Source organism: Eumetopias jubatus, unplaced genomic scaffold (genome assembly GCF_037043125.1).
Source record: "Eumetopias jubatus isolate StellerSeaLion01/CBP00866 unplaced genomic scaffold, mEumJub1_p1.0 scaffold_16, whole genome shotgun sequence".
NCBI classification, from domain to species: Eukaryota; Metazoa; Chordata; class Mammalia; order Carnivora; family Otariidae; genus Eumetopias; species Eumetopias jubatus.
This window is the reverse complement of record NW_028274822.1, coordinates 34,821,222-34,834,969: the sequence shown is the minus strand read 5'-3', so window position 1 is coordinate 34,834,969 and position 13,748 is coordinate 34,821,222.

Genomic DNA, 13,748 nt, shown 5'->3' with positions numbered 1-13,748 from the left:
GATGACTAAATAATTATTAATATTTCCTCCTAGAGAAGTTACAGTTACACTTGCAGCCCTTCCCCTTGTAGGTGGGGTCAGCCCCAGCAGGAAATAGGGTCGCAGGGTTCCACACTTCATACAGTTTTACCCCCAACTCATCATGATATTATAATATTCTTCACAATAGCAGCTGCATTTTGGAGCCCATTAATGACAATTTAAATAAGAAAGAAATACTTGTTATACGCAATCTCAACTAAAGAGGGCTGTATGGGATGGATCACTGGATCAATATATCAGGAGAGTCTAAGATTCACACTATGAATATTTTTCTTATAGTGCCTAAATAAACAGTGGTACAATCCTTGTTTGGATAACTGTATCTATACAGTTCTCTTTGTAACAAGTTTGAGATAAAACACATGTTAAAGTATTCAGAAGTGACTTTTGGGTTGTGGTAGTGATCACAGTAACAGTACTGGACAAGTTGAGGAATATTGGGAATTTAGGGTTACCATAAGGGTAGATGAAGGGTGTTTGCATGGCTTTGAGTTTCTCAGTTCTCAGTTTAATGTGTAGACTCAGGTAGTTTGGATAAAGAAAAAAAATAAAAATGTGAATATATGAACAGTTATATGAGCAAATACAATCTGAACACTGGTGCCTTCCAGAGGAAAGAACAATGAGATCACTATATAAAAGAGAAGGAAGTGTGCTATTTTTGCACATGTATTTTGTTTGAAAAACAAAAACAAGAACAAAAACAAAAACTCAGGACTATCAAAGACCCTCCTCTTGCCTTTGCTCTACAATCCATTGTTCTTGCCATCAACCCAAAATGAAGCACTAACTTAAGCATGTTTAGTTGTGTTAAAAAAATGACCAAGAAAGTGAGATGATATTTCATAGGGGTTCTCTGGTGTCACATGTTATTTTTTCCGAATATTTTTAATATGCATATGTAAACCAAGCCTTTCTGGGTTCACAGAAAATGAACTATAAGAACACTAGCTTGTACCGTTACATATTTATATGTACTATAAATAACAGAGATCATCAACAAATATTATAAAGTATAAAAGTATATAAGCAATGCCCCTTACCTCGTAATCAATTTTATATAGTCCCCCTGAATCTCTTTGTGACCTCACTTAGGCAGCATCAGGGCACAAGTGCTGAAATGTGGAAAATTTGTCCTATCAGGAACTAGGCATGCTTGAGGGCCACTGGAATTGATAGCTTTGGACCTCTTAGAAGGCTGGCAAGAGGATGGACTATCAAACACAGATTCTTTAACTCTCCCCACCTCTCCCCTTCTACCACCAAGTGATATGACTAGCTTTATTATTTCTTAGTTACAGAGAGACTACTCTTTTTCTCTTTGGTGTAGCACTGAACAAAGAGTAGAGAGTTTCCTGTTCTTTCCCTAATTTAGCAGCCAAAACAAGAGATAAACTCTGCAAAAGACCATTAGGCTCAGACAGAGCCAAAATGGATTGTAATTCACTGCAATAACTTGCAATTCACCAAACACACATGAGTATTTATAGACAAATTCTCTGTCCTAGCATGGGCATTGGGGAGGGGGAGATGCTGAATACTATGGAAAGACTGACGAGAAGTCAGACAATCCCAGCCCCCAATCCATTCCAATACTGATGATGAGAAATGACAAACACTCATGAAATAGTAGGGAAAGCCACTCAGACTTACAATATCAAATGATGAATGAATGGTACTCTCCAAAGAGTGAGACGGTGAGGGCAGGATCAGCTGAGTTGGGGTTATCAAGAAGAGGGAAGCATAACTTGTGAGAGAAGAGTGACTGAAGCTGGGTCTTTCACGGAGTATGGGCTTAAATAGATGGAAAGCAGCAAGGGGAGCATTCCCGCCAGAAAGACCTGGAAACAAAGATTTAAGCAAGGAGTAGAGATTTGATGAAGAGATGGAAGCAGAGTTTAAACAGTGAAAGGGACAATGGGAAGAAAGGAATCAGACATCACATGCATTCCAACTAAATGACATTCCAAAGTTTGGAGTTTGGGTTATCAGTGCTTGCAAGGCAGCAGAAAGTGACCTGGAATCCACTCTATAGATGCTGACTCTGAGGGGAAGAAATTGTAGGTCCTACCTGGCTTGCATCAGTCAAGGATCCATAAGAAGTGACCTGCCCCTGTGGTCACCATATATATCTATACCCCATCCTATACCCCTCATCCTTGACCTGGAGTCTATGAAACCATGGATGGTGGGAGTTAGGTGGAATGAGGATTTTAGAAGACAAAATGAATATAGAGTAAGCATGTCTGTTTTTCTGAGAGGACAGAGAGAGTCCTTATATTGTAAGGATGTGAATTGAGAAATTTTTCATACTAGTTTTGCGGCATCTTAAAGAATATGATATTTTATTTCTAAGGTCATTTTGGTGCCTCCCTAAACTTAACTTTTTCTCTGTTCATAGACTTCATGGTCATAGACTCAAAGAAGAGTTGGCAATGCTAAGGGTCTCTTTATGAAGAAAAAAAAAAATTCATTCAGTGAAAATCCCCCTTATGCATTTGTTATTGTGTTGCTACCCTTTCAGTCTTTATTAAGTGAGGCAAGGTAAAAGGCTTTTTGCAGAGTCTACTTGGCCATCTCTGGCAATCAGCTAACTATTGTTCATTGAGTACCCATTAACTGCACTGCCCTGGGTCAAGCACTTTGGAGGGATATATAAAAATTCTATCCCTACATTCAAACACCTCACTAATTCTTGGGAAACTGAAATCATTAATTTAGATACTTAATTTTGTGGCATCATTTGAAAAATGTATATATTAGAGAGAAGTGTTCTCAGGGTTGAAAGGAAGAAAAGAGATCCTTTCCATTTGGAGAAGTCAGAAAAAGCATCATAAAAATGATTTTGAAGATGAATTATAAAGGCTATGTGATGGAGTAAGCTTGGGAAGGGTCACACTATGGGCAGCATGTGCACCTGGGGCAAGGGGACGCTGTGGCACAGGGCAGTGAGGATGCTGGCTATGTTGGGTTAGGAATCAGAACTAATTACATGGCAGTAATCGCTATTATTTAAGCACTTACTAAGCCCTGTAATATATGCTTTTAATATACTGTCAATTTAATTTTCCCAATAAATATATTAATTAAAAAGTAGTAATATTCTCTAACATTCATCACACCTTTAGATCCTCCAGTCCCAGTCCTAAATAATCACTCATTTGTAGTGGACATGGATATAGACTCTTGCCCCAGATGATTCACCCAAACTGATTGTGATACTTCCTTTTCACCCTTGCCAGTAATTGGTTTAAGGAAGCAAAGGCCTTAAGATAATTTGTGCCAATAATAAGAAGGAGATCATATTAGGAAGCTTCCAGCAACAAAGTATTTCACTGTCAGGTAAAGCAAGGGAAACCTGCCTCTCTTTCCTAGAGGACACAAGAATGTATGCTTTCCAGGTGATGCTAAAAGTTATCTTGGGATGAGAGAGGAAGCCAGTGTGAGGTCACAGCCCATACACATTGGGGACATGCAAAAGAACCTAAAAATGGGAACTGAGCCCTAGTTGCAGCATGCATGCTTATACTCAACTACCTTTCAGGGGATCAATGTTATTCATGATTTTAGGCCATTGGAGCCTTCTTGAAACATGAAGCTAAAAGCATTCTAACATATAATTTAATTCTCATAGCAACTCAATGAAGCATATACTAACACAATCCCCACTTTACAGGTGATGAAACCTAGACACAAAGAGACTGAAAAACTCGCCTAAAGGCATACAATTGTTAGATGTTGGAGCCAGGATTTTAAACAACAGCATGTGAATCCAGAAGTCATATTCTTATTCCCTATACTATCCAGTCTCAGGAGGAATGCAAGTAATGTCCTTCTAGCGACGAGAAGTTTAGATTCAATGCTATCCACCAACTCTAAACCCAGTGATGTCAAAAACAATAATTTTATGCTTGACTTCTAGACTGCCACTTCTGACGAAGATAATGACCACCAGATTGATGTCAGTAATGATGGTAATAGCTGATGTTTTGCAGATTTTTTTTAAAGATTTTATTTATTTATTTGAAAGAGAGAGAAAGAGACAGTAGGAGCAGAGGGGAGAGGGGCAGAGGGAAAGGGAGAAGCAGACTCCCCGCTGAGCAGGGAGCCTAATGCTGAGCTTGATCTCAAGACCCCGGGATCATGACTTAACCAACTGAGCCAGCCAGGTGCCTCTGTTTTGCAGATTTTATAATGTGCCAGGCATTGATCTAATCCCTTTATAAAAGTTGACTTACTTAGTCTTTCCCAAAACCTTATAAGGTATTGTCTATTATTCTCTACATGTTAAAAATAAATACACTGAGGCAAAGCAAAATTAATGCCTACGATTCACTGGCATCCAGAACAACCATGTCCTGAGCACTGTATCCAGAGGTTTACAGTCACTATCTTGAATTGTCCCATTGCCCAAAGGCAATGAAAAAAATTTTATCACCATTTTGTGGATATGGAAACTGAAGCACTGAGTTTAGTAACTTGAAGAACACATAGCTTATAAACACAAGAGTCAAATTCAACCCAGTCTGTCCCTCTCCAAGTCTCCTCCATTACTGCCTCAAGCTTCCATGAATATGGAACATGAAGTACAGGCATCTTAAGAACCTGGGCTTTGGCCTTCTGGACTCTGCTTTGGGAAAAAACCCACTTCTCAGCTTCACTTGGGACAGCAGACACTCGGAGCTGCAGAAAGTGCACCTGCCACAGAATCTTACTTATCTGGAGATTCCTGGAGGTCTGGCTCTCAGAGAGGCAGCGCTGGACATGCGCCTCAGTTTTAATCAAATTGGACATGTGGAGAGAGGAGCTTTCCTTGTGGTATTGCTATATTTCTTCGTCTGGCCCCAGGTTACACACAGAATCACAATGGCACGAGTCAACATTTCTACAAAGGGAAGAAAAGAGGTCAGTAGAATTGCTTCTGCATTTCCAAAGGTCTGTGGCTTAGACAAGATTTTATTCTCATGCTCATCTGATCCGTGTCAGCTCACCTCTGTGAATGTGCACTGGCAGGCTGGTGGCTGATACTTGCTTTGACAAGACTCTGTTTCTTAGTGAGCACAGAGATTTAGTGCAGCAAAAGAAATTTGTGCTGCCAACCCCATGCTGACACTGTCTCCCATCTATAAAACTTTTCAGCCTGTCAGAATCTGGGGGATGAACCTCAAAAGTTATCTGCTATGGCTAATAAAGCTGGAATGTGCATCATTCTGTGATCTTAATTACTCTTTGATGGTTTTGGAAATTTTTGACGTAAAAGGGAAGATCATATCTCAAAGAGTAGAATCCTAGAATATTAGCGCTGGAAGGGACCTTATGGATGATTCATCCTTTCACTCTAGATACAGACAAAATAGATCTTAGAGAAGTGAAGTGTCTTGTTTGAGTCACACAGGCTATTTTAATCAGATTCTAGCTAAGACTCAAGGGCTAGCCATTGGTTATCCTCCTTTCAAGTACATTATATTGTACTTTCTTTTGTTCTACAAATAATTATATATATAATCCAAATACCTACTTGTTTGTTCACCGAATAATATGATGGGCTCAGGCAGCACATGAAAGATAGTGCATCGTATCAATGAACTGTGCAGAATAAGGGCAAACAGGGGAACAATAGGGCAGACACAGTGTTCTTTCCTTCTCTATCTTCCTCGCATTCTCTTATTGCTTCTCCCTGTCTCTCTCTGTCCCCTGCTCTCTTTAACAAGAAATACCTCAATTATCTAAAAATTACTTATCCTGATGTTTTAACCATAAAACAGTTGATTATCAAGAAACAATAATCATAAACTTTATATAATAAAAATTAGACGTTCACTTGTTCCTAGTTAATTTTGTTACACCAACAAGTTAACTATCTTGGGTATCCCACCCGCTTATCAAAGCCCATTAGAGGTCTGTGTTTAAACAGAGGCTGGGGAGGTGCACAATGATATTAGCTACTAGCAAGAGGAGGAAAAGAAAATTTGAAGTAGTAGTGGGCAGTCTGACACTTGCAAGAAAGCCCAATACAGGACCAAATTACCCCAAAATAGAATTCCTCATCTCATGCAGTATGTGAAGACAGGCAGTCCCTTCCTCTGTAATAAGGCATTTATCATTACATAAAAACTCACGTTTGTAACATTAAACATGTATCACCAAAAGTTAAACTGTGATGTTTGGGTTATGTTTAAGAAGGCAGGAAGAAAAGCTTCTTCCCACTCCTCTCTCAAAAAAAAAAAAAAAAAAAAAGAGAGAGAGAGAGAGAGAGAGAGAGAGGGAGAGAAGGAGAGAATTTAAATGATCGCTGTCATTTCTCTAAAAAAGTTAAACTTTTTCAGATTGCTGAACTCTTGGTTATTGCTGCAACTGGTATAACACTAAATAGTGTTGATCCCTCAGAAAAATCAGAGGGCTGAAGAAGATGGTATCTGGTGAGAATCTTTGTCTCTTGCATATTGGGGAAAATATACCTTAAGGCTCTTTTTTTTCTGGTTAAATTTAAGAGCATAGTTAATTTTCTTTGTTCTCCTACCCTCTCCTTCAGTGCAATTCTCTCCCCATCAGTCCCCACCTCCAATCCCTTTCTGTGCTCACTATGTCAACAGGTCCTGACTTGCCCAAACCCAGTGGTAGGAGTTTGGGAACATTGCATTTGAAAGGTGAATTTCTTTTTTTTTTTTAAGATTTTATTTATTTATTCATGACAGACAGAGAGAGAGAGAGAGAGAGAGAGAGAGAGACAGAGACAGAGAAGCAGAGGGAGAAGCAGGCTCCCAAGGAGCAGGGAGCCCGATGCGGGGCTCGATCCCAGGACCCTGGGATCATGACCTGAGCTGAAGGCAGACGCTTAACCATCTGAGCCACCCAGGCGCCCTGAAAGGCGAATTTCTTTTTAACAAGAATCTCTGATCTCTGAGAGAGATTTCCATTCTCCTGCTGTAGGACCACAAATAAATGTCCTATTTCTGAAAAAAAAAAGTGGGAGTGTATAGCTCCGTGAATACAAATTTTAAGTATTCAGGTCATTACTTACTATGTGAAATACAATGATGTCCTATTGATAAAATATTAAACCTATAATGTTTGTATTGGATTCCCCTGGGGTTTCTTGAGGTTGACTCCACAACTCAGTTATGCAATTTTCTTAACCGCAAACTTAATTTTGTGGGTGGAGAGGGAGTAGCCCTTAGTTTTTTTGGAGTTTCCTGGAAGGAGAGAAGCTTATGAAGACATTTAAATGCGCCAATTCAAGCCAGTGTCTACAGTTAGACATTTCCTCGAAAAAAAAAGCTTAAGGCTTTAAGAGGATTCTGGGAAGATGGTGAAGAAGCATCAGGATTCTGTTCTACCACTACCAATTGTACTGGCAAGCTCTGTCTGACATATTACTTCAGAACTCTGGAGTTTATTGAAGCCTTCCCACTTGCAAGCGAAGCCTCTAGTGGTAAACTGTGGTTATTTCAGTCAACTTCAGCTCTAAACTCAGAAGCAACTACCTATATCCCCCACCCTTCAGCCCTTTGGCAGGCAGCTGGGCACATGCTCCTGGAGCAGTTTGCATACTGTTTACAGGAGGCAGGGTATGCAATATGGATGTGGTCCTCCAAACATCAGGGATTTGTGTTTCGATTGCTGGTCCTTACTTCTAATTATGGAGGTCTAGACAAAAGAGATGGGCAGCCATTGTTGTACCCCACTCCCATTGTTGTAAGCCCCTCCTCTTCAGACTAAAGCAATTTCTGGGAGGTTTGTAGGAAAGGTGCCTTTTTTCCCCCTTCATTAATTCTTCTCTTTTTCTCTTTTTGGATGTCAGATATTGAAGAATAGGACACCGAAAAGCAACCACAAACATGCGAGAAATTCGAAAGTCATCACACATGTCCACAGGAAGGTGCAGGCTCAGAAAAGACTCAAGAAGATCTAAGTTTACATTTCAGGCTAATGCTCTGCATAGACACATAGACACAGCTTACAACCATAGAAACAAACAAAACAGCAAATCTTGGAAAAGGGAAAGAATCAAACTGCTAGAGTTAACACATTATGAAAATCAAATACTCAGTTTTCAAAGCAAAAAAAAAAAATCATAAGTCATATAAAGAAGCAGGGAAGTACGGCCCATTCAAAGCAAAAAATAAACCAATAGAAATGTCCCTGAGAAAGATCAAATAGTGGCCTACCAGACATTTTCCAGAATAGACCATATGGTATGTCACAAATTAAATCTTAGTAGAATTTAAGGTAGACTTCAAAGTAACTTCTTCAGCCAAAATGGGATAACACTAGAGTTCACTAACAGAAGGAAAACTGGAAAATTAAAAATTTTGTGGAAATTAAACAACATACTTAAAAAGAAATGAATCAAAGAAGAAATTATGATGGAAATTAGAAAGTACCTAGAAATGAAAATGAAAACATAACATATTAAAACTTAGAGGGTAAAAAGAAGGCACTGCTAAGGGGAAAACTTATAGCCATAAATGCTTACATTAAAAAAACCACCAAAAATTTTTTTGAATCAACTACCATCTCTACAATTCAAGGAACTCAAGAAAAGAACAAACTAAACGCAAAACTAGCTAAAGAAAAGAAATATATACCTCAAAATAACTGAAAGCAGAGACTTGAAGAGGTATTTTATACTTATGTTCATAGCAGCATTACTCACAATAGCTAAATCATGGGAGCAACCTAAGTGACCATCAACAGATGAAGGGATAAGCAAAAAGGGGTATATACAATGGGCTGTTACTCAGTCTTAAAAAGGAAGGAATTTTTGACACATGTTACACATGGATGAACTCTGAAGATACAGTATACTAAGTGAAATAAGCCAATCACAAATTACTGTATAAATCCACTTATAGGATGCATGTACAGTAGTCAAAATCAGAGAGACAGAAAGTAGAATGGTGGCTGCCAGGAGATGGAGGGGAGAGGGAAATGGGGAGTTTGGTTTTGGGTATGGAGTTTCAACTATATAGGCTAGAAATAAAAAACTGTGGAAAGATTTGGGATATGTGAATGACATGAGGAAAGTCATGTTTGAAGAATTTTAATCTGACTGAGATAGGAAGTGGGATACAGAGCTGAAAGCCACTCTGGTGACTTCTCTACCAGAACTAGAGGGACTTGTGATTTCTATCCATCTTAATAATGATAAGATGATATTCCAGAAAGGGGAAAAGGTAAGCTAATTTGCCATCATTTGCTCTTCTGCAATTTCTTGGCAACTACTGCTCCTGCAGCTCTGGTGTTCCATGGCCTGCTTTTGGGGTGGTTGGTCCCCAACTAAGAGGCCCTTTCTGTGACCTCGTGGGAACTCATCCCATAATTGTTGGTTAATTGTCTCCAGGGAGGGCCATTTGGAGATGAAATCATCATCATTTGACCATGTCTGATGTGAAATTCCTTTTTAAAACAGATTAGTAAGGGAGGCGGAGGGAGAATGAAAGAATAAAAGAAAATGACAGTTTACTGTAGCTATAGCAAGAGAGAAGCTGTCTCTCACATGATGACATTGACCTCAAGCCAGCTCTTCAGGGAATGGAGAGAATAAATTACCAGGATATGATTTGAGAAGTGACATCCCAGTTGAGCCAGGAGGTCTTTGCAATTAGAAGGTCATTTGTGTGGTTAACAATGTTGCCACAGCCCCGATACTGCTTTCTCTCAAGCCACAGTAGAGAAAATCATCCAAATAAGTGTGGGTTATTATTTTTTTAAAGGAAAGCTGAAGAGCATTTACTTAGTCCTTAGTGGTGTAGCAGGCAATGTGGAATATCTTTCATCTAAATGAAAAATTGGAAACATAACTTTTATGCCTAGATACTATCAGGGAAATCAAGATATTAATATACAGGCTGAGAGAAAATGAAGCTGAAATAAATTCTCTCCTTTTATTTAATGGCTGAGGTTGGTTTTTTTTTTTTTTTTTTCAGTGGAAAAGTAAACCAATCCAATTTCTTTTGGCGAACTGTAAGCTCTTTGTGACTGGGGTTGTTCATAAGTTTCTATTGCATTTCAGAGTACCCAACATTGTGCTGGGGTATAAAAAGTGCTTTCAAATGCCAGTACTGAACCCCCAAATCCTCTACTGGCCATCTGACCCCAGTAGGGGTTTGAGAGTGTGAGATGCTGAGCACAGATGCTGGACAAGTTTAAGTCTTGTTTCCTTCTATAACACTCTGCACTAACAGCCTACCATAGTATCCCTGGATCATTCTCTCCTTTGCTCCTCCATATCTATAATTTCTGGTACAAAAGAAAGGCAAAAAAGGATGGAGACAAGTCCAGTGAGTAGGAGATGGGGTCACAGCTGGGAACTTGGAGGATTTTACTACACTTAGAGCCTGATTCTTAGAAAATATTTAATGTGATGGGATGATACATCTGTTCACCAACCTCAATGACCTCTACATATCATAGTCAGTCTCTTAGTCTTCACACACAGAGCCAATTTTGAGCATTTGGGATGGTACTGCTCTGAACTACTCAGGTTTTCTCACTTGGCAATGAATTTGACTAAGGGTATACACTAGTGTCTGATGAGGTTGTGAAGGAGAAGGTCTCATCAGTGTCCTTAAAGGGCATACAGGTAAACAGCTCAGGAACTTCAAAGGCTAGAGACACACATGGCAAGTTTGAAGGGAAAAAAGAAATTAATATATACTACTCATTTCATAATGGCATGGCTACAGAGCTCATTAAATTCAGTTACTACAAAACTCAGTGGCCATTCTACCCTTCATGTCATGACTGGAGATGCAATTCAGCAATGATCAGGAAGATGGGTTTTGTAGGAAAAGGATATGATTGCACATCTCTTACATCTAGAACTGGGATATGAGCAGTGAAGGTGGGGACAGGTGTGAACAAATGCTATCCCACTATCGTATTTTGATTCACATGATTCACATACTTCATAGCATCAACTGTCTTTTAGAGCATCTTAAAACCTGGCCACCCATGCTCTGTCTTCTCTATGGTGAATGAGGTTGGAATTTGTGCTTTTTTTTTTTCAGGAAGATCAGAATTTGAACCCAGTTTTGTGGCTTCCTTACTGTTTGACTTTGTAACAGTTGTTTCTCCTTTCCAAACTTAAGTATTCTCACATGTCAAGTGAGACTGTTATAATAATGAATATTAGAGTTGTGGGTATGAAGATGAAATAGGTTTAGTTAAGTGCATAAAGATGGCTCATAGTGAATGTTAATCCTTTCAATATCTTGGTAGGGTAAGAAGCAGATGGTAGAGGGGCAAAATCATTTGACTTGGTGTTAGAAAACCTTGGTCTTACCAGTAGCAGCTAACTTGCATGTGGCCTTGGATAAAGCAGGGAGGTTCTCTGTGCCTCTAGTCTCCTGGCTGAAAAATGAGAGGGGTCATTTTTGAAAAAGCACATGAATATCTTCAGAAAGGTACATACCACAGAAAGCAACACAGAAAAGAAATTTTGTTGGGAAGGGGAAAGGCATCTTTCAAAATCTACCTGAAATTTTGCTAAGATCGGGACTTTATCTTAGGGATTTTCCAAAAAATATACTTTCATGCAGTACATAGCCTTAACAATAACAAAGTGACTACAAACTATAAATAGTCTAAACAAATGTGCCTTAATATTAAGGATAATGACTGTAATTTATGAGCATATATTATGACCAAAACTGAGCTGATGCTTTATATAAAGCATTTCTTTTCTAAAGAGCCTGTATTTAGGTGAGGAAACAAGAGTTGCAGATATGTTAAGTTTACAGGTCCCACAAATCAGAAATAGTGGAAATGGAATTCCAATCCAGGTTTCCTTGGCTCTAATTGGAGTCTCCCTTATAGCAAGGCATTTCTTGTATCCAAATCAGCATTGGCCTTTCAATTTGATACTGTCAAGAAACAATACCTATTCAGTTCCTGCAGCCAGAATCTAAATCTTTCTTGGTATTCCACTTCAGAATTTGCTCCCAGAAGCACATAAAGAAATCCCTCTCATTCCTTTTTAGGCACAGCCTGTTTAAAGTCCAAATGTTTTCGTAACTTCAGATTTCACACTAACTAACCAGAATTAATTCCAACTATCATTTTAATTGTGAAAAACCAAAACTGTGTTCAAAGACACACTATTGCCATGATGGAGAATAGTTGAAACAATACTGTTTCGAAGGCAATTCCAAAAAGCAGTCCCAGAAATGGTCCACTCTACTGAAATGATTGTATGGCCTGCTTAGTTGAGTGCTTTGACTATAAAAGGAACTTTTTTTAAGGCCTTCCTACTGGTATGGATCTTAAAAATTTAGCGTCAGTGCCTCATTAAATTCCTTGCTACCACTACTCCTAAATATATCACATAACTAAGGTGTGAGAGCTCTACATTGGTGGGATAGACACACCAACATAGAGAAGAACAGAAGAACATAGAGAATCTGTCTCATCTCTCTGGTTACTTTTCTAAATTACTCTGGGATCAGTGGTTTTAATCAGCAGTCTTGTTTTCCTCCTAGAAAACCTAATCTGGAACCCCCATTTGAGAATCAATTGTTGTATATGTTGAGGTGGAACTGAGGGACTCAGAGTTTGACCCATTAAGTCTTTTTCTAGTTGTGAGAGGCAGATCAAAGAAAACATTCATGGTACCCAGAGGCTTTGCAGATGGAATTTAAAAACAAGGTTAAAAAAAAAAAAAGATCATTCATGGATTTTCTTAGATATTTTTAACAAAGATTTCCTTGTATACCATATCCTAAACTGTTACTTCATTTTGTCACTCGAAATGAAGTGACTGGACTACATGGCTTATTTCTAAGGTCTCCTCCAATTCTAATAATCCTAGGTTTCATGGATGATTCCCCCCAGAAAGTGAGGTGAGAAACCTTTAGTAATGAGCTTTCCCATATTTGGTTTTATTTCCTTAGGAGTATGCTGAGGCGCATATTCTGAGGAAGCTGGAATTCAGGTAACTTTCTTCCTCTTCTTTCCATACCAGCTCCTTCTAATGATGAATCCATGTAACAGTCTTAAAAAAAAAAAAAAAAAAAACTATCCATTTCTTTGTGTCTTCCTCAATTTCTGTCATAAGTCTTCTGTAGTTTTCAGGGTACAGATCTTTTACCTCTTTGGTTAGGTTTATTCTTAGGTATCTTATGGTTTATTGTACAATGGTAAATGGGATCGATTCCTTGATTTCTCTTTCGGCTGCTTCATTGTTAGTGTATAGAAATGCAACTGACTTCTGCGCATTGACTTTATATCCTGTGACTTTGCTAAAATCCTGAATCAGTTGTAACAATTTTTTGGTGGGGTCTTTTGGGTTTTCTGCATAGAGTATCATGTCATTTGCAAAGAGTGAAAGTTTGACTTCTTCGCCTATTTGGATACTTTTACTTCCTTTTGTTGTCTGATTGCTGAGGTTAGGACTTCTAGTACTTCGTTGAACATTAGTGAGAGCGGACATCCCTACTGTGTTCCTGACATTAGGGGAAAAGCTCTCAGTTTTTCACCATTGAGGATATTTGCTGTGGGTCTTTCACATATGGTTTTTATGATGTTGAGGTATAGTCCCTCTATCCTTACATTGTGGAGGGTTTTTATCAAGAATGGATGCTGTATTTTGTCAAATGCTTTTTCTGCATCTATTGAGAAGATCATATGGTTATCCTTTTTTTAATTGATGTGGTGTATCACATTGATTGATTTGCAGATGTTGAACCACCCCTGTAGCCCAGAAA